We start from the raw sequence: 20604 nt of genomic DNA on the forward strand, positions 1-20604 counted from the left end.
GTTAGGGGTTTATGCAATGATTTAAAATGATTTCTCTTTCAGATCTGTGTACAGTTCTTTCCCACACTCAGCTGTGTTTCATGCTCAACTTAAATCCAGGTTCAAAGTTTTTCACAAGATGTTCTTGGATTATAAACTAAAGAGACCCAAAAGGCAGAGCTTTCAAAACGAACTAGGTCTCAAATTATGCAATTTCACGTCGGGGTTAAGTCAATAAATACATTCTTGTGTTGCTCTGGGCCATCCTAACATGTCCGTGGTTTCTAAAGTCAGCTTCTGGGTATTTATTCTCAAGGTCTTTCTCTTTGAACTCTGATGCCTTCCCTCCCCAGCTACAAAGGAACCCTTCTTTCCCTCTGGCCATTTAAACCTCCCCTCTGAGGCTACATCGTTTGCCAGAACTTTCCATTACTTATCTTTCTGCAGGCCCTTAGCTGTCTCTCTCTGTAAAGGTGCCCACCGTGGCTCTCAGCTCTCCACGCCACTGAGCCTCAGAAAGGAACACACTTCCCGCAGAACCACCTACATCCAAGCTTAAGGGATCCGTTGATCTCCCAGAGCCCGTGATAGACACTGTTGCTGGTAATTTGCGTTCTGCCCAGGACAGCAACAATTCTTAGGACTTAGTCTTTGTGAGAAGATGGGATCCTGGCCTTCCCCAACCCCAAACACAAACAATAGCAATGAACCCTCTACTTGAGTTCCTTTGGGACCAATCCACCACTTAAGAGGAGAATGCCTTAGAGAACATTTTCATTCTTGTAACTGAGATATTTATCACTGAGAAGCATAGCCATGCCTGTGTCGCCAGGCTCTCTGGGTTATTTCAGCCAGACCTCAGGGCTGGGGTGAGGCTAGGAGTTCTCAGGCCAGTCATTTGGAAGCAGGACAAAATAAGACGTTACATGATAGTCTGGGCAGGTCCCAGGCAGGAGGAGAACGCCGTCTTAATCCAAGGGAATAGATTTTTGATGGTGAAAACTTCAGGTACCTTGTCAGCAGAGAGTGAAAAACTGCAGGGGGCCCCTGTTTTGTCCTTTTGCGATGCAGACCTTCCGAATTTTCTATCACTTCCATGTATTTTGGTACACGTGGGGATATTTCAAGGAATTTATGATGTTTAAATGGTGAATAAAATACAGTTTTCTCAAGTCAAACATTTGTTTACTTGGATACCAGATATTCAAATGTAAGTAAGATAAGAGTCCTGCAGCAAGGGGGAAAGTGGGGGCCGGCGGTGGTGGTGGGATGAACTGGGGGATTGGTATTGATATGTATACACTAATATGTATAAAACAGATAACTAATAAGAGCCTGCTGTATAAAAAAATAAATAAAATAAAAATTTTTAAAAAGGTAAATTAATTTAAAAAAAAGAGATATGAGTCCTGCATTTGAGTAGTTTAAACTCTATCAGAGAGAAACAGATTTTAGCAGTAAACAAAGGATCACCATACAACTCATTAACCAAGGTTGTCGTGTTATGCAGACTCGCCATGGTGACACAGAGGAAAGAGCGTGTCTGCTCCAGGGTCACAGGCAGCTGCCTGGAGATTGTGAAAAAGTAGTTTGACACGATTGCCAAAGGTAAGGTGAGAGGTGAGGCATGGGAGAGGCATTTCACGCAAGGGCGGGTGACCAGCCGTCTTGGGAGAGGGGACTGAGGGGTCCCACTGTGCAGGACCTTCTGCAGCCAGAACAGTCCCAGGTCCCAAGCAGGCCCGGTGCTCAGCCCCTGGGGAGGGATGCAAGCAGGGGATGCATCGGCCCCTCCCTTTTTTTTTTTTTTTTTAACATCTTTATTGGAGTATAATTGCTTTACAATGGTATGTTAGTTTCTGCTTTATAACAAAGTGAATCAGCTATACATATACATATGTTCCCCTATCTCTTCCCTCTTGTGTCTCCCTCCCACCCTCCCTATCCCACCCCTCTAGGTGGTCACAAAGCACTGAGCTGATCTCCCTGTGCTATGCGGCTGCTTCCCACTAGCTATTTTACATTTGGTAGTGTACATATGTCCATGCCACTCTCTCACTTCATCCCAGCTTACCCTTCCCCCTCCCCGTGTCCTCAAGTTCATTCCCTACATCTGCGCTTGTATTCCTGTCCTGCCCCTAGGTTCTTCATAACCGTTTATTTTTTCTTTTTAGATTCCATATATATGCGTTAGCATACGGTATTTATTTTTCTCTTTCTGACTTACTTCACTCTGTATGACAGACTCTAGTCCATCCACCTCACTACAAATAACTCAATTTCGTTTCTTTTTATGGCTGAGTAATATTCCATTGTATATATGTGCCACATCTTCTTTATCCATTCATCTGTTGATGGACACCTAGGTTGCTTCCACGTCCTGGCTATTGTAAATAGAGCTGCAATGAACATTGTGCTACATGACTCTTTTTGAATTATGGTTTTCTCAGGGTATATGCCCAGTAGTGGGATTGCTGGGTCATACGGTAGTTCTATTTTTACTTTCTTAAGGAACCTCCATCCTGTTCTCCATAGTGGCTGTATCAATTTACATTCCCACCAACAGAGAAAGAGGGTTCCCTTTTCTCCACACCCTCTCCAGCATTTATTGTTTCTAGATTTTTTGATGATGGCCATTCTGACTGGTGTGAGATGATATCTCATTGTAGTTTTGATTTGCATTTCTCTAAAGATTAGTGATGTTGAGCATTCTTTCTTGTGTTTGTTGGTAATCTGTATATCTTCTTTGGAGAAATGTCTGTTTAGGTTTTCTGCCCATTTTTGGATTGGGTTGTTTGTTTTTTTGATATTGAGCTGCATGAGCTTCTTGTATATTTTGGAGATTAATCCTTTGTCAGTTGCTTCATTTGTAAATATTTTCTCCCATTCTGAGAGTGGTCTTTTCATCTTGTTTATGGTTTCCTTTGCTGTGCAAAAGCTTTTAAGTTTCATTAGGTCCCACTTGTTTATTTTTGTTTTTATTTCCATTTCTCTAGGAGGTGGGTCAAAAAGGATCTTACTATGACTTATGTCATAGAGTGCTCTGCCTATGTTTTCCTCCAAGAGTTTTATAGTGTCTGGCCTTACATTTAGGTCTTTAATGTATTTTGAGTTTATTTTTGCATATGGTGTTAGGGAGTGTTCTAATTTCATTCTTTTACATGTAGCTGTCCAGTTTTCCCAGCACCACTTATTGAAGAGGCTGTCTTTTCTCCATTGTATATTCTTGCCTCTTTTATCAAAAATAAGGTGACCATATGTGTGTGGGTTTATCTCTGGGCTTTCTATACTGTTCCATTGATCTATCTTTCTGTTTTTGTGCCAGTACCATACTGTCTTGATGACTGTAGCTTTGTAGTGTAGTCTGAATCCAGGAGCCTGATTCCTCCAGCCCTGTTTTTCTTTCTCAAGATTGCTTTCGCTATTTGGGGTCTTTTGTGTTTCCATACAAATTGTGAAATTTTTTGTTCTACTTCTGTGAAAAATGCCATTGGTATTTGATAGGGATTGTATTGAATCTGTAGATTGCTTTGGGTAGTATAGTCATTTTCACAATGTTGATTCTTCTAGTCCAAGAACGTGGTATATCTTTCCATCTGTTTGTATCATCTTTAATTTCTTTCATCAGTGTCTTATAGTTTTCTGCATACAGGTCTTTTGTCTCCCTAGGTAGGTTTATTCACAGGTATTTTATTCTTTTTGTTGCAGTGGTAAATGGGAGTGTTTTCTTAATTTCTCTTTCAGATTTTTCATCATTAGTATATAGGAATGCAAGAGATTTCTGTGCATTAATTTTGTATCCTGCTACTTTACCAAATTCATTGATTAGCTCTAGTAGTTTTCTGGGAACATCTGTAGGATTCTCTATGTATAGTATCATGTCATCTGCAAACAGTGACAGCTTTACTTCTTCTTTTCCTATTTGGATTCCTTTTGTTTCTTTTTCTTCTCTAATTGCTGTGGCTAAAACTTCCAAAACTATGTTGAATAATAGTGGTGAGAGTGGGCAACCTTGTCATGTTCCTGATCTTAGTGGAAATGGTTTCAGTTTTTCACCATTGAGAATGATGTTGGCTGTGGGTTTGTCATATATGCCCTTTATTATGTTGAGGTAAGTTCCCTCTATGCCTACTTTCTGGAGGGATTTTTTATCATAAATGGGTGTTGAATTTTGTTGAAAGCTTTTTCTGCATCTATTGAGATGATCATATGGTTTTTATCCTTCAGTTTGTTAATATAGTGTATCACATTGATTGATTTGTGTATACTGAAGAATCCTTGCATCCCTGGGATAAACCCCACTTGATCATGGTGTATGATCCTTTTAATGTGCTGTTGGATTCTGTTTGCTAGTATTTTGTTGAGGATTTTTGCATCTATGTTCATCAGTGATATTGGCCTGTAGTTTTCTTTCTTTGTGACATCTTTATCTGGTTTTGATATCAGGGTGATGGTGGCCTCATAGAATGAGTTTGGGAGTGTTCCTCCCTCTGCTATATTGTGGCAGAGTTTGAGAAGGATAAGTGTTAACTCTTCTCTAAATGTTTGATAGAATTCTTCTGTGAAGCCATCTGGTCCTGGGCTTTTGTTTGTTGGAAGATTTTTAATCACAGTCTCAATTTCAGTGCTTGTGATTGGTTTGTTTATACTTTCTATTTCTTCCTGGTTCAGTCTTGGAAGGTTTTGCTTTTCTAAGAATTTGTCCATTTCTTCCAGGTTGTCCATTTTATTGGCATATAGTTGCTTGTAGTAATCTCTCATGATCATTTGTATCTCCAGTGTCAGTTGTTACTTCTCCTTTTTCATTTCTAATTCTATTGATTTGAGTCTTCTCCCTTTTTTTCTTGATGAGTCTGGATAATGGTTTATCAATTTTGTTTATCTTCTCAAAGAACCGGCTTTTAGTTTTATTGATCTTTGCTATTGTTTCCTTCATTTCTTTTTCATTTATTTCTGATCTGATCTTTATGATTTCTTTCCTTCTGCTAACTTTGGGGATTTTTTGTTCTTCTTTCTCTAATTACTTTAGGTTGTAAGGTTAGGTTGTTTATTTCAGATGTTTCTTGTTTCTTGAGGTAGGATTGTATTGCTATAAACTTCCCTGCAAGAACTGTTTTTGCTGCATCCCATAGGTTTTGGGTCATCGTGTTTTCACTGTCATTTGTTTCTAGGTATTTTTTTATTTCCTCTTTGATTTCTTCAGTGATGTCTTGGCCATTAAGTAGTGTATTGTTTAGCCTCCATGTGTTTTTTTTTTTTACAATTTTTTTCTTGTAATTGATATCTAGTCTCATAGCATTATGGTTGGAAAAGATACTTGATACGATTTCAATTTTCTTAAATTTACCAAGGCTTGATTTGTGACCCAAGATATGATCTATCCTGGAGAATGTTCCATGAGCACTTGAGAAGAAGGTGTATTCTGTTGTTTTTGGATGGAATGTCCTATAAATATCAATTAAGTCCATCTTGTTTAATGTATCATTTAAAGTTTGTGTTTCCTTATTTATTTTCATTTTGGACGATCTGTCCATTGGTGAAAGTGGGGTGTTAAAGTCCCCTACTATGATTCTGTTACTGTCAATTTCCCCTTTTATGGCTGTTAGCATTTGCCTTATGTATTGAGGTGCTCTTCTGTTGGTTCATAAATATTTACAATTATTAGATCTTCTTGAATTGATCCCTTGATCATTATATAGTGTCCTTCTTTGTCTGTTGTAATAGTCTTTATTTTATTTTATTTTTTTTTACTGTTCTTTTTTTTTTTTTTTTTTTAGTCTTTATTTTAGAGTCTATTTTGTCTGATATGAGAATTGCTACTCCAGCTTTCTTTTGATTTCCATTTCCATGGAATATCTTTTTCCATCCCCTCACTTTCAGTCTGTATGTGTCCTGAGGTCTGAAGTGGGCCTCTTGTAGACAGCATATATACAGGTCTTGTTTTTGAATCCATTCAGCCAGTCTATGTCTTTTGGTTGGAGCATTTAGTCCATTTACATTTAAGGTAATTATTGATATGTACGTTGCTATTACCATTTTCTTAATTGTTTTGGGTTTGTTATTGTGGGTCTTTTCCTTCTCTTGTGTTTCCTGCCTAGAGAAGTTCCTTTAGCATTTGTTGTAAAGCTGGTTTGCTGGTGCTGAATTCTCTTACTTTTGCTTGTCTGTAAAGCTTTTAATTTCTCCATCAAATCTGAATGAGGTCCTTGCTGGGTAGAGTAATTCTTGTTGTAGGTTTTTCCCTTTCATCACTTTAAAAATGTCCTGCCACTCCCGTCTGCCCTGCAGAGTTTCTGCTGAAAGATCAGCTGTTAACCTTATGGGGATTCCCTTGTATTTTATTTGTTGTTTTTCCCTTGCTGCTTTTAATATTTTTTCTGTGTATTTAATTTTTGATAGTTTGATAATATGTGTCTTGGCATGTTTCTCTTTGGATTTATCCTGTATGGGACTCTCTGTGTTTCCTGGACTTGACTTGACTATTTCCTTTTCCATATTAGGGAAGTTTTCAACTATAATCTCTTCAATATTTTCTCTGTCCCTTTCTTTTTCTCTTCTTCTGGGACCCCTATAATTCAAATGTTAGTGTGTTTAATGTTGTCCCAGAGGTCTCTGAGACTGTCTTTAATTCTTTTCATTCTTTTTTCTTTATTCTGCTCTGCAGCAGTTATTTCCACTATTTTATCTTCCAGGTCACTTATCCATTTTTCTGCCTCAGTTATTCTGCTAATGATTCCTTCTAGAGAATTTTTAATTTCATTTATTGTGTTGTTCATCATTGTTTGTTTCATCTTTAGTTCTTCTGGGTCCTTGTTAAATGTTTCTTGTATTTTCTCCATTCTATTTCCAAGATTTTGGATCATCTTTACTATCATTACCCTGAATTCTTTTTCAGGTAGACTGCCTATTTCCTCTTCATTTGTTTGGTCTGGTGGGTTTTTACCTTGCTCCTTCATCTGCTGTGTGTTTCTCTGCCTTCTCATTTTGCTTAACTTACTGTGTTTGGGGTCTCCATCAAAGACTGGAGGCTTTGTAGTTTCAGGCTGCAGGTTCGTCGTTGCCATTGTTTTTGGTGTCTGCCCCCAGTGGCTACGGTTGGTTCAGTGGGTTGTGTAGGCTTCCTGGTGGAGGGGACTAGTGCCTGTGTTCTGGTGGATGAGGCTGGATCTTGTCTTTCTGGTGGGCAGGACTGTGTCCGGTGGTGTGTTTTGGGGTGTCTGTGACTTTATTATGATTTTAGGCAGCCTCTCTGCTAATGGGTGGGGTTGTGTTCCTGTCTTGCTAGTTGTTTGGCATGGGGTGTCCTGCACTGTAGCTTGTGGGTCGTTGAGTGGAGCTGGGTCTTAGAGTTGAGATGGAGATCTCTGGGAAAGCTTTCGCCATTTGATATTACGTGGACCTGGGAGGTCTCTGGTGAACCAGTGTCCTGAACTTGGCTCTCCTACCTCAGAGGCACAGGCCTGACACCTGGCTGGAGCACCAAGACCCTGTCAGCTACATGGCTCAGAAGAAAAGGCAGAAAGAAAAGAAAGAAAGAAAGAAAAAAGGAAGGAAGCAAGGAAGGAAAGGAAGGAAGAAGAAAGAAAGAAAGAAAAGAAAAGAAAAGAAAAATAATTATTATTAAAAATAAAAAAAGTAAAAAGTAATGAAAAAAAACAAAAATGGACAGACAGAACCCTAGGACAAATGGTAAAAGCAAAGGTATACAGACAAAATCACACACAGAAGCATACACATACACACTCACAAAAAGAGAAAAAGGGGAAAAATATATATATATATATATCGTTGGTCCCAAAGTCCCCTGCCTCAATTTTGGAATGACTCGTTGTCTATTCAGGTATTCCACCGATGCAGCATACATCAAGTTGTGGGGAGTTTCTTGCCTTTTGGGAGGTCTGAGGTCTTCTGCCAGCGTTCAGTGGGTGTTCTGTAGGAGGTGTTCCACGTGTAGATGTATTTCTGATGTATCTGTGGGGAGGAAGGTGATCTCCACCTCTTACTCTTCCACCAATTTGAAGGTCTCTCCTCTCCCATTTTTATAACGGTCTGTTCTATGCATCAGTGTTCTTTTTCTTTTTAGGGTCCCTTTTTTTTCTCTGAGCTAGCAAGGATTTTGCTTATTATATGCTATTTATAGTGAGAGCTTCAAGCTCCGCTTTCAGTAACAAATTACACCTCATTTGCTCTTCTAAACAAATGCGGTGCTTCGGCAAAGGCCTTAATCGGAAGAAGAGAGAGTTGAGATGCTGTTACTGTCCTTCTTTCTCTTTCTCCCCTTTTATTGACTCCTCCCCCTGCTGGTCTCCACCTGCTCCTGGGGCCCCAGGACCTTCATTTTAACACATCTTCCAAAGAAGTAGCAGGGAAGCCCATCTGATCCGGAGAAACTTGTTCCTGGTTCTGGAAGCAGCGATGCAAGAAGCAGCCGAACTGCACAGAGCGAATCCGCTGAGAATCTCAAGAGGGAGGCATCTGACAGAGTCATACTAACAATGACAGTATTTTGCTTCCTTTAGAAGCACTCCAAGTGCTTCACCCGTATTAGCTAATCTCGTGTGGTGAGGAGGTGTGATTACACCTAGCCAGGGGGTTATTGTCAAAGCCATCAGGCCACAGGAATTCCGTTGGTCACAGTATTTATAGTGGCTTCTTTTCCGTGTCTGATTCCCCACCCCTTCCTCTTTTTTTCTCTTTTTTTTTTTTTTTTTTTTGCGGTACGCGGGCCTCTCACTGCTGTGGCCTCTCCCGTTGTGGAGCACAGGCTCCGGACGTGCAGGCTCAGCGGCCACGGCTCACGGGCCCAGCCGCTCTGCGGCATGTGGGAACCTCCCGGACCGGGGCACGAACCCGCGTCCCCTGCATTGGCAGGCGGACTCTCAACCACTGCGCCACCAGGGAAGCCCCTCCACCCCCTTCCTCTTAAAGAGCCTCAGTATTGGTGAGAATGCATTTGTATCCTCACTCTTTAAAAACTAAACACGAGGGCTTCCCTGGATTCCCAGGCCCCCATTGCCCTCCTGACTTCCCAGAGCCGTGGTGCCCTGACAAAGCTTCTGTTTTCCAGGGAATAGCTGGTATTCCCATTGTCCTATTCCTTGTGTATTTAATAAAGATTTGGAAGCGAGAGTAAAAGCAGGTGAAAGTTATGTGTTTGAGCATCAGACACACCTGAGTTCCATTCTTGCCTCTGTCACTTATTAGATGTGTCATCTCAGGAAAATCGTTTAATAACTCAGAGCCTGTTCTTTATCTGCACAACGATGACAGCACAGACCACCCCCAAAGAGTGCTGTGCAGAGACTGGGGACATGGGGCCCCTGCTCCACATCGTCACTCAGGGCCTCAGGCTGAGGTTGCCGGGTGGCTGAACCAAAAGGGAAAGAGAGCTCCCAAGCGTCTCTCGTTAGCATTTTAAATGGGTAACAGGCCCACCTACATCGGATGGGCTAGGACCAGTCACACGGTGCCACCTACCCACCCACAAAGGTTCTGGGAAGTGCAGTCCCCACGGGTGCCAGGAAAGCTGAGAGCCAGAAACAGCTGGCACCCCGTGCAGCATGTAAAGCGGCTGGCACTGTGATGGGTGCGCTCTAAGGGCTGCATCCAGGCTAGCTAGATTTTAGTTTGGATCTGTTATATATAAAATGTTGTTTACGTACTATCTTAGTACATTCAGGAGTGTCCACGGCTGATAATTCATTGACGTATTACGTTCTCCCTTTCAGACGTACCCACAGTTGAAGAGAAGATTCATGGAGATGTGAGAGTAAACCTCGAGGAATGAGTCTCATCGGTAGCTCAGATGGTGGAAGGATTCAGGTTTCCAGAGGAGGCAGCATCTGGCCTGGTTTGGGCGTGTGGGTAGCATCTCAGACACAAGGAGCCAAGGGCGACCTCAGCATGGGGCACGGAGCACCCGAGTTCTCCGCTTCGGGCCTGGGAATTTATCTACAACTTGCTCATTTGTTTATTCATTGACTGGTTACTGAACGCTCCTGTGTGCCGGGCACCGGGGCTGTGGCCCTGAGAACAACAGACACTGCCTTCAGATGATGCGTTTTAGGGGAGAAGACACATGAAGCACAAGTAGGTGGTGGTAACTGCAGAGCCAAGGGTGTCGGGTGTGCCGGGGTGCGCAGGGTGGGAGGGTGTAGCTGCTTTATCTGGGGTGGTCAGAGAAGGAATTGAGGGAGCAGGCCCTTGGGGAGCTGGGTGAAGAGCATCCCGGACAGAGGGGCTGCAGGACCAGGGAAGAGTGCCACGGTGGAGAGAACAGGATCTAGGAGTGGAGTATCAGAGCTTCGTTGGTTCTGCTACTGATTTGCCCTGGTTCTTGGACCCAGTGACAAAGCAACGTGATTGTGAGGATGGGCTAGGAGCTGGACCACGTGGATGTGAATCCCAGCTCTGCCACTTATGACTAGATGAGCTGGCAAGTTACTTAACCTTCCCAAGCTTCCATTTCGCCATCTGAAAATATGGGGGAAACCCCCGTCCTCCAGGCCCTCTTTGGGAGGATTAAATGAGTTAATTCATATAGAGCACAGAAACCAGGGCCGGACCTGCTGTGAGCCCAAGCTGACAGCAGCTATTTCTATGAGAGCAAGTTGTTTGCCCTCTATGGGGTGCAGTACTGTCATCCCAGATTGTGAGCTTCGGAGAGGTGGTCTTTTAAGTGCTCAACCCAAAGATTCTTGGAAATCTGATGTTAATTTACATGTTATTTTATGGACCATTTCATGTCATTTGTTAACTGCTTTTTTTTTTTTTTACGGTCTGCCCCCATCACTGTCCTCTTGCAGGGTTTAGCTTCCTTCCAGTGATGTTGAGTATGGGGTCCTTCACTTGTCTTTGCTAGAATTCCACTTCTCTCTGCCTCACTGGTGGGCTTTATTCCTTCCGGGATCTTTACACAGCACTCAGTGCACTTAGTTGATTAAAAACATTTTCTCTATTAATTTCAATACACTGGCAAGGGATCTCTGTAGCAGAAACTTCAAAAAATGAAATTTCATTAGGTCCCAAATTGAGCTATTTGTAATGAGGTGGATGGACCTAAAGTCTGTCATACAGAGTGAAGTAAGTCAGAAAGAGAAAGACAAATACCGCATGCTAACACATATATATGGAATTTAAGAAAAAAAAAATGTCGTAAAGAACCTAGGGGTAAGACAGGAATAAAGACGCAGACCTACTGTGGATAATGGACTTGAGGATATGGGAAGGGGGAAGGGTAAGCTGTGACAAAGCGAGAGAGAGGCATGGATATATATACACTACCAAACGTAAAGTAGATAGCTAGTGGGAAGCAGCTGCATAGCACAGTGAGATCAGCTCGGTGCTTTGTGACCGCCTGGAGGGGTGGGATAGGGAGGGTGGGAGGGAGGGAGACACAAGAGGGAAGAGATACGGGAACATGTGTATATGTATAACTGATTCACTTTGTTATAAAGCAGAAACTAACACACCATTGTAAAGCAATTATATTCCAATAAAGATGTAAAAAAAAAAAAAGAAAATGAAATTTCAGGCCTGTTTTCTGTTTGGAGACCAAGTGTCTGGGTCCACAAAATCACAGACACTCATGGATGGCCCTCCCTCCAACACTGTCCTGGATGCCAACAAAGCTTTGTACGGCCCACCTGACTACTGCCCTGGCCATGGTGCCCCATACAGTGGGACACTTGAAAATCCCTCCAGTCTCTCCAGAACTCATGGTGCAGTGCGATCCTCAGTGCTGGGGACCAGCTGGTGCTCATATTGGATGGAAAGGGGGTTTAGAATGAAAACTGAAACCAGGGATCCGATATCTCTGGGTACCAGAGACGCCAGACTTCACTTCCCCAGCTGGGTGGTCAATTCCATAAGGACCCTGGTGAGGAGGGATCGGAAAGCCCGGACGGGAGTGCCAGTGCCACCATTTATGAACTCTGTGACCTGAGTCTCACGTTTCTTATCTATAAAATGTGGGTCTGCACCTTTGTTTTGATGAATAAATGACAATATGTGGCTTTATAAATTCTTTACTTATTATCCTGCATAAATAATGAATGTGCATATTTATCTTGCTAAATAAATAGACGGCGGCTCTTCAGTTTTAGATCCTGACAAGTCCACAACCTACTGAGTCTATTGTATTTCTTGGTCGGGTTGGAAGCAGAGAGAACAGTGCCTGGAGAGGGCTCTGGGTCCAGGTAAACCCAGCAGAGGGTGGACCTTGTGAGGGTGTCTCCCCCTTCTCCTTCACCCTGGGGATTACTTATTTATCAACTAGTGAGTGCAGGTTCATGCACCTGTAAATAAATCATGCTCTCAGCGATTCTCCCTTGCCCAGAGCATGTGGACCCTGACACCCAGGGAGGGACATCTGGACCCAGCCTGAAGCCCCCGTCTGGTTCCGCGTCCTCACCCGGCTCCTTTCCTGACACCTGTCACTCACACGCGCCCGCTCAGCCTGCAGGCTGCCTTGGCCGCCTCTGCCCTGGCTGCCCCTCTGCCCACATCAGCTTGCAGGCCGTCTAGAATCTCCCCACACCCCTCCCCATCCTGCCAACCAAGACGCCGTCTAGCACAGGGATTGTCCTTTTCATTCCTAAGTCCTGAGCCCACCTGGTCCCACAGTATGGCTTTAATTTATGTTGGGCGAACACATGGAAGGTCGAAGAAGCTGCGGGGAGAGAGAATGAATGGACTTCCTACCAGGCCTCCCGGCAACAGCTGCGCAGCTAGAACCCCAAACCGAGAATCCAGTTCCTACCTGGAGCTTTCCATCGAGTCAGGCTAGCTGGGGCCTGGCTGTGCTTCTGGGGCGGGGAAGCCGCGTTTGGCGGGGCCGCGGCGTCATCTCCTTTAGGATCGCCCTCCGCCCTCAGGGGCGCCACCTGCTCGCCACGGGGACGCTGCCCTCGCGCCCAGCTGGGACCGCTCTCCCTGCTTGTGGATGAGGCAACAGCGCCACCTGCTGGCCTTGAGGCCCCGGCCGCGGCCTGCCTCCGGAAGTCTCGGGCGCCCTCTGGTGGGCATTCAGAAGATGCAGCGCAAAAGTGGCCTGGTTACCCCCAGGGCGCCGAGAACCATGATGTCCCTGGGGCCTTTTCCACCTTTGATGTTTGAGCCATGCTATGGGCCCGCACTGGAACCAAGCCTAGAAAGCAAGGCTTTATAGCAACTTAGGATGCAGACGACCAGAGCCGTATGATGGAACAAGTTTCCAGACACAGATGACATGGCATGCTCTCTGGTGACAGAAGGTCCACACAGCTCCCCCAAGTGGCACATAGAGCCGTGGGAAAGGCGGTGGTGGTGAGAAAGAATTGTGGAGGAATTGGGAAGTAAAAAGAAGTGGAGGGAAAGGAAGGGGTGCTATTCTGACCTCCACACCCCTCCTCCAGGACTGAAATCACCAAGGAGGCCATTTGAGAAGAGCAGGCTGCAGTGTAGACAGCCTCTCCCCAGGAGGAGGTCTGCAGCATGTCCAGTTACCCTTGTCTGAGCCCTTCAGGAACACACCCGGCCCTGAGTGTCCCCTTGTCGCTGTCCTATTACTGCCGATCATTGTTGGCTCTGCTGGAGCTCAGCCGCCCTCGGCTCCTGTGTCAGCCATGTAAGCATCTCAGAGGCTTGGGAACGCGAGCCCAGCTTGAAATATACTTCCCTGAAGGGCTTATTTTGTTTTGGGACAAGTCTCATGCCAGTCTGTTCTGCCAAGAAATGATTGGTGTTGAACCGTTGGTTTCCATTGCTGTCAAACACAATCTTACACGGAGAGTAAGGGGGCAGTCACTCTGGAGGGCCAGCTGGGAAGGAAGGCTTCTGACTGGCTGGGACTTTCTTAGAAGCCCCTGGAGAATTTTTTTTTTAAAGGAACATCTGGAATGGCTGATGTCCGATGAGCAGGACACTTTTCCAGTGGGTCCTGTCCATCTAAAGTGGCTGCAGTCAGATTCCACAGGTGTCCAGGGAGAAGGGTGAATAGAGGCCCAGAGCCCCAGCTTAGCTTTGGGCACAGGCTTGGATTTCCTCTATTCCAAATGCAGACAGTCCTGCAGGGTCCCGCCTAGCACACAAAGGTCGGGAAGAATGCAGAAGCAATGTCCCAGTGTTTGTGCAGGTCTTAGGTGACTGAAGGGAGTCTGGACAACATTGGTAGAGAAGCTTGCTTTCCATTCATGCCTCTTAAGACACCTGAAGGTGTGAGGAGGTGAAATTTGACGCTGCTGGCCTTGTTCTCGTGTTTGTTTTGTTTTTCATCCTCATACAACTTAATTGAATGCAAAACTAGTAGAAAATTCATAGCTCAGAATCTGTTCAGATGAATCGTCCCGTCAGACCCTGTTTTAGGAAGAGCTGACAGTTGGTTAGAAGTCAAAGACACTGACTTTGTGAGTGTTCACTGCATTCATTCTCCCTCCCTGGGCCTCAGTTTCCTACTCTGTACAGTTGGGGGTTGACTGACTTTCAAGGACCTTTATAGTTCTGATGCTCTTTGGTTCTTTAAAATGAAGCCTCATGTCATGCCGTGGTTGACTACCCATCACATTATCATGCACAATGGCCCTTACTTTACCAAGGAATGTTCATCTGCTCATGCATTTCCCCACCCATTCATTCAGCAAACGGTGAGTGCCTGCAACGTTCTGGCACTGCTGTGGGCACCAAGGACAAGCTGGGAATAAAGCGAGGTCCTGGCTCACCTGGAGCTTGCAGTCTTGTGCGGGTCAGTCACACACAATAAAAAAAACAATCTAAAAATGTGTAGCGTCGTGTACTGTCCTACAGCGTGAGACAACGTGATGACAGCCAGCTGGTAAGAAGTGCTAGGAAGACAAAGCGGGCAGGGGCCGTGGGATGAGGAAAGCTGTTTTCTAGACAGCGTGACCAGGAAAGTCCTCTCTGAGAAGAGAAGGTGGCATTTGGCAAGAGACGACGGATGAGGGCGTGAGAACTGCACGTCCGGGCAGGCACGCGGGCAGGAGGGCCGCACAGAGGCCGGACGCGAGTGTGCTGGGCCTGGCGGGGGGAGATAAGGAGGCTGCACGTGGGAAAGGAGGCTGCATCCCTGGATCCCATCTTGGGTTTTGATACCAAGTGTGATGGATGCCATTGGAGCTGGTGTGTTCTTGAGTCAGTGTTGTGAGCACGCCTCCCGGCACTGGGGGCGCCGAGAGGTAAACTACAGTCTCCGCGTGCAAGGGCCTCGAAGGCACCCGGGTGCCCACATGTGGCGGTAACGGGCGGTGGCAGGAACTGTGTGCGGGATGGAAGCAGCGGTGCAGGCTCCCGCCCTCGAGGAGCTCCGCCTAGGGCCTGGAGGCTGGGCGCTCCGTGCTGTGCCCATCAGGAGGCATGGCCCGGACCACCGAGAAGCGGCTCGAGCAGCCGTCTGGAAGGAGTCAGTGGGGCAGAGGCAGGAGTGGGAGGGACCCGTGTGGGCAATGGCTGGGCTGCCACAGCAGTTCTCACGGCAGAGGTGGCGGAGTGAGTGAGTGAGCAGGCTGGCCAAGGAGGCCAGGGCCCGCCCGCACTCCTCCCCGAGCTGCATGGGAAGGGGCAGATCCCCACCCAGAAGGTCATCACGACTGAGCGGCCAGGCCCTGCTGCCCTCTCTTGTGCACAAGCGGTGCATGGTCCCCCTTGAGGCCTCGGCCCCTTCAAGTGCTGAAAGGGATGGTTCCTCATAGACCACCAGGCCCCACCTGCCCTGCGGGTGAAGCCGTCGCCCCCAGGGGCCCAGCTAAGGAAGGATAGCATCTCAGCGTGGCCGTGAGCCCACGCGTTTCATCGTGTGATCGGCCGCTCCCTGCATCTGACTGAGCCCTCCAGATGCTCAAGGGCCTCCCGACCAGGGACCGCCTTTCTGTGAACCAACGTGATTGTCCAAAAGTGAGCCTGTCTGCACCTAGGCCTGTGTTTCCCCGTGTCTGCTTCTGGGCGGGAAGAGTTGCAGGACCCCAACTTACTGGGCACAGATCGGAGCCTAGGGCCTCCGGCCGTCTGTCCGCTGAGAGTTGGGACATGCAACACTCCCGGGACCAGCCGCCTTGAGCCGGGGCTGCCAGCAGCACGCCGGTGCCTGCCTGCTGCCACCGGCCATGAGATAATGTCTCTCCATTTTGGGACTGTGACATAGTTACATCAGACCTCAACGGCCAGTGCGCACATTCCAGGCCTGAGACCAGGGTGGCAGCAGAGAAACCTGAGCTGTGAGGAGACATTCTTAGGCTCAAAAATCACAAACCCGAGAGGGAAAGGCACTTGATCAGAAAACAACACCATTCAGGTTATTTTAATGCCCTGGATTTGCGCTGCCCTTTAAGTGGAGCCCCTTCTGTTGCGGGACTTTGGTGCCGAGTGACCCTGGGTCAGATGACTTTCCCTTGTCGTTAACTGAAGAATAAGGTCGCGTCTGGCTGGGCGTGCTCCCCGAGTTGTGGTTCCGTCTGCGTTTTCCGTGAGCACACCTTGCTCTCAGACGGTGGCACAGCCCAGGTTCTGAGGCTCAGCGGCAGCCGGCCTGGTGTGAGTATGCAGAGAACTCTCTTCCCTCCCCCAAGACAACTCCTGAAACTTCTCCCCTTTTCAAGCACTGTGGTGTTGAACGCCACCTGGGCAAGTTCTCTGACCACCTGAACTTGCAGCCAAGGTGTGGGGATGATTGTCACCTACTCGGAGAGTCCACCACCAATCCCTCAGACAGTCCGTCCATTCGTGAATTAAGCACTGTTTATGTCCCTGCTGAGTCCTGAGCATTTGCTACGTGCAACGTAGAGTACAAAGCCACAGACAACATAGGCCGTACTCGCAAGAGGTACATAATAAAAGTGCAAAAGACAAAACTTGTACGCAGAGAGTCAGAAACCAATGGTCCAGAATCAACTAGTCTGGCACCAATGAAAATGGCAAGAGGAAGGAAGAGAAGAGAGACTTTTCCAGTGGACACTTGGCCTGAGCGAATGCTGGGAGGTAGGAGGGAGAATCACCATAGCAACAAGTCACCCTGAGCCTTGTCTCTTAAGACTGAAGGAAGAAGGCCTTTCCCCAGGACAGTGGGAGTGTCTGCCTTCAGGCTGTCAGTAATACGGGATGAGAGAGCTTGGTTTATACACTTTTGAAACTTTAGAGGGTTGACACCCTGCCCAGAGCAACGGGAAGCAGCTTTGTTTAATGGAGTTCCAGGAGATGTTAGCTCTGGACCCAATAAACGGAGACTTGGATGAGCTTTTCACTGAAACGCGGATGGCCTTAGGTTCTGGTCTGCACGCTGAGGATGACACCCGTGGGGGCAGTGGAAATATCCCTGAGCTGGAAGCTGGGGGACTCGGGTTCTAGTCTTGGCTTCGGCAATGAAAACGACAAACATTTATTATGCACTGGTGCTAGAGCTTGTACTAAGGGTCCTAAGTGTAACCCCTTCTCCCGCCTGTTCTCTGTGAGGAGAGCTCCATGTCATTCCCATTTAATGAATGAAAAAACTAAGGCGCGGAGATTTTAAATCACCTACCGAAGGACACAGAGCTAAATCAGTGGTGGGGCTGGGATTCACACCTGCTTGTCGGTCGGCAGAACTATTTAATCCCTGTGCTGCTGCCTCTTGAAAAGATGGGTGACTGACCTTGGGCAAAAGTTTCTTTTTCAGTAAAATGAAGACACTAATAACTCCCCCAAATTACCTTAAAAAGTGATTGTCAAGATCTAAATAAAACATTGGATATGAAATACTTCATAATTGAGAAAGTCCTATACATGTGTAAAGTATTACATTCCTCAGAGGAATGATGAAAAGATAAAATGGAAGAAGAGCTGATGGAAAAGACTCTAGAAAAATGAAAAGCAGAAGTGTGTACTTTGATGATCAACCCGAGACAGGCTAATTGGGGATGAATAGGTCCTTGGACTCCATGGAAGTCTGGGGGTGTGGCTTATTCCTCAAAGCTGTATGGTAGCCTTAATCCATGTGCTTTTGGAAGGCTTAGAGAGGGAGAATGGAGGACAGGGACTTTTACTCTAGGAGCCCAGAGAAAGTCAAGACAGTCCTTCAGAGTCAAAGCTACATTCTTTCCTCCCTCACTTTCATCATGCTTCGTTCCTTCCTTCCTTCTTTCCTCAAACTGAGACCGAAATGAAGTGGAAGAAAATCTCTACTGAGATAAGAGTCAAGATGAAATATAATCATTCATTCGTTTTGATGACAAACATTCAGAAAGCATCATCACTGTTCCAGAAACTGGCCAGGAACTGGAAGGCACAGTCTTTGCTCTCTAACTGATGTGACAGAGCTGGACAGGGTTTCATCCAACATCCAGCCCATCCTCTGTATGGAAAGAAAGAAAGAAAAGTCCAGGGAAATGAAGAGGTTTGTTCAAGGTCACCGTGCCCAGGCAGATGTGTGTTTCCTCCCCATTTCAGACATTCCCTTCTGGGTGGATTTGGGGTGAGGGAGGGGGAATTTGTTCACAATCCATATACTGCCCTGTGACAACAGTTCCAAAGAATGCCAGGTGATGTTTTTAAAGCTCACCTTTGAAATGGTTCTTTCTCTGCCTGTATACGCCTGAAGAGTTGAATAGGAACAATCTACATAGGGGTCTCATGGACTATCCATCGCCTGCTTTCCCGTGTCAAGGAGTGCTTCCCTGTAAGACTGAGATCAGCACCCACGTACACGGAGTTGTGTGTTCCTGTGAGGTGAAACAGTCAGTTACGGCCACTGAACACCTAACCGGTCCCCGTGGAGCTGACTCTCCGCTCCTCTCCCGTCTCACCTTCCCTTATCACGTGCTGGTGGCCGAATCTCCCCCCCTGACTGCAAGATAATTCACATCCTCTGGTGTGACCGCTCCCTCCCATTTCAGCTCAGCATTATAAACAAGACAAGATGTAATAAAAAGGTAAAAAAGACAAACAAAAATACCTTTCACCAGGGGCTGGGTTGGGGACTAGAGAGTACCTCTGTCATTGGGGGAAAACAACACCCCTTTTTAGTCCAGAATTCATCAGATTCCTCCTATGGTGATAGAGAGGTCCTTTCACCCCAGCAACCAGGAGGCTCCAGCTGGGCATGTGCTTCTGAGATGGGTCCTGGCTAAGGGCCGCCAGTCTGGGGCCTGCTTCTGGGGACGTCGGCACCTCCGATGAGACGGTCAGCCTGAGAGGCATGGGAGGTGGGGCCCGGTGTTACTGCTGCAGCTCTGAAACCTACTCAGACAGCCTCCTCCCACACTGATCTGAGAAGCTGGCAGATCTTTACAGCGGGGGTGCTGACAGACGTCTAAGGCTTCACCTCTGCTCAGTGGAAGGTTCCTGCTGTCATCTGGCATTTAAGGGGGGTTGCAGGGGTGTGGCTCCATTGTGGGCAGGAAGATGGAGAGAAAATTGCCAGATGGTGTTGAGGATTCCAAGTCTACCAGAAGAGAAAGAAAGACATTACTCACTGACACAAGAAGGCTGCCAACTCCACTTACAGATGCAGGCCTTTGTGTGCAGGCAAAGTCTGTCCCGAGCCCGTGTGAGAGGATGAAGGAACCAGCCATGGCCTCTGAGAATTTGTGAGACGACAGAATATTTAAGGGGAAACTAGGGAGATGCCACGGTGTAGTAGTTGGAGAAATCACAGTACGCAAGACAATCTGCCCCCAAGGGCTCTACAGCTGCTGGAGAGGACAGACAGGCACGTCCTCAGGGGCAGGTCAGGACAGACCTACTCCAGGTGCAGCTCCATGAGCACAGCTGGATGCAGTCCAAGCAAGGTGTGCTGAGCCCAGCCAATTCAAGGGAAGCTTCTGTTCATTACGTTTCAGTTCTTAAAAAGGAACCTCTTCGTTACACGTTGCTTCTCAGGGCAGCAGGGAAAAGGCGCGCAGCACTATGAACAGGTACAATCAGCAACCACCTCTGCTTTCACATGGCACCTTTCCCACTTGAGCATGAATTATTTGGCATTTTCTCCCTGCTTTTCAGAAAGTTTTCTCTAGGAGGTTGAACTTACAGAGATGATTTAAGGGAGAGGAAAGCTTCAGCAGTATCTCCAGAGGCTGTTTTGCATTTTCTAATGTCTGAAGTTTTTACAACAGGTTTTCCATGGAAAACTCAACAAGTCACTAAAGTCTCTGAGTCTCAGAACCCAGACTTAAAGTCAGGGGAAGAGATTCCCATGGCTAACCTTTCTAGTCATCTGTCCTGTCAGTTTGGACTGCCATAACAAAATCCCACAGGCTGGGTGGCTTCAACAGAAATTTATTTCTCGTGGTTCTGGAGGCTGAGAAGTCCAAGATCAAGATGCTGGCAAGGTAGGTTTCATCCTGAGGCCGTTTCTCTTGGTTTGTAGGTGGCCACCTTCTCACTGGGGGCCCACGTGACCTCTTCATGTGCGTGAGGAGAGGAAGCTCTGGTGTCTCTTCATGCAAGGGCACTAATTTCATCATGGGGGCTTCCACCCTCATGACCTCGTCTAAACCTAACTACCTCCCCCTGGCTCACCTCCTGATACCATCACACTGGGGGCTAGGGCTTCAACATAAAAATTCTGCGGTGGGAGGGACACAAGCATTTTGTCTACAACATTGTGCGAATAGTTTGGAACATGTAAAGAAAGCATTTATGAAAATGTTTAATCTTAGGGTCGAT

General features: G+C 46.5%; 1 long non-coding RNA gene across 3 annotated transcripts in view; it reads left to right on the forward strand.

Annotated features, from left to right (window-relative positions):
• LOC115844432 (uncharacterized) overlaps positions 1–11333 on the forward strand; it is a 326879-nt gene extending 315546 nt beyond the window's left edge. For 2 of the 3 annotated variants that reach the window (XR_011377660.1, XR_011377659.1), the window contains exons 18-19: positions 1490–1587; positions 9708–11333. This is a non-coding gene — a long non-coding RNA (uncharacterized lncRNA). The remainder of the gene's footprint in view (positions 1–1489; positions 1588–9707) is intronic. The other variant, XR_011377665.1, reaches the window with a different exon arrangement.
• The last annotated feature ends 9271 nt before the right edge of the window (positions 11334–20604 follow it).

Source organism: Globicephala melas, chromosome 8 (genome assembly GCF_963455315.2).
Source record: "Globicephala melas chromosome 8, mGloMel1.2, whole genome shotgun sequence".
Lineage (NCBI taxonomy): Eukaryota > Metazoa > Chordata > Mammalia > Artiodactyla > Delphinidae > Globicephala > Globicephala melas.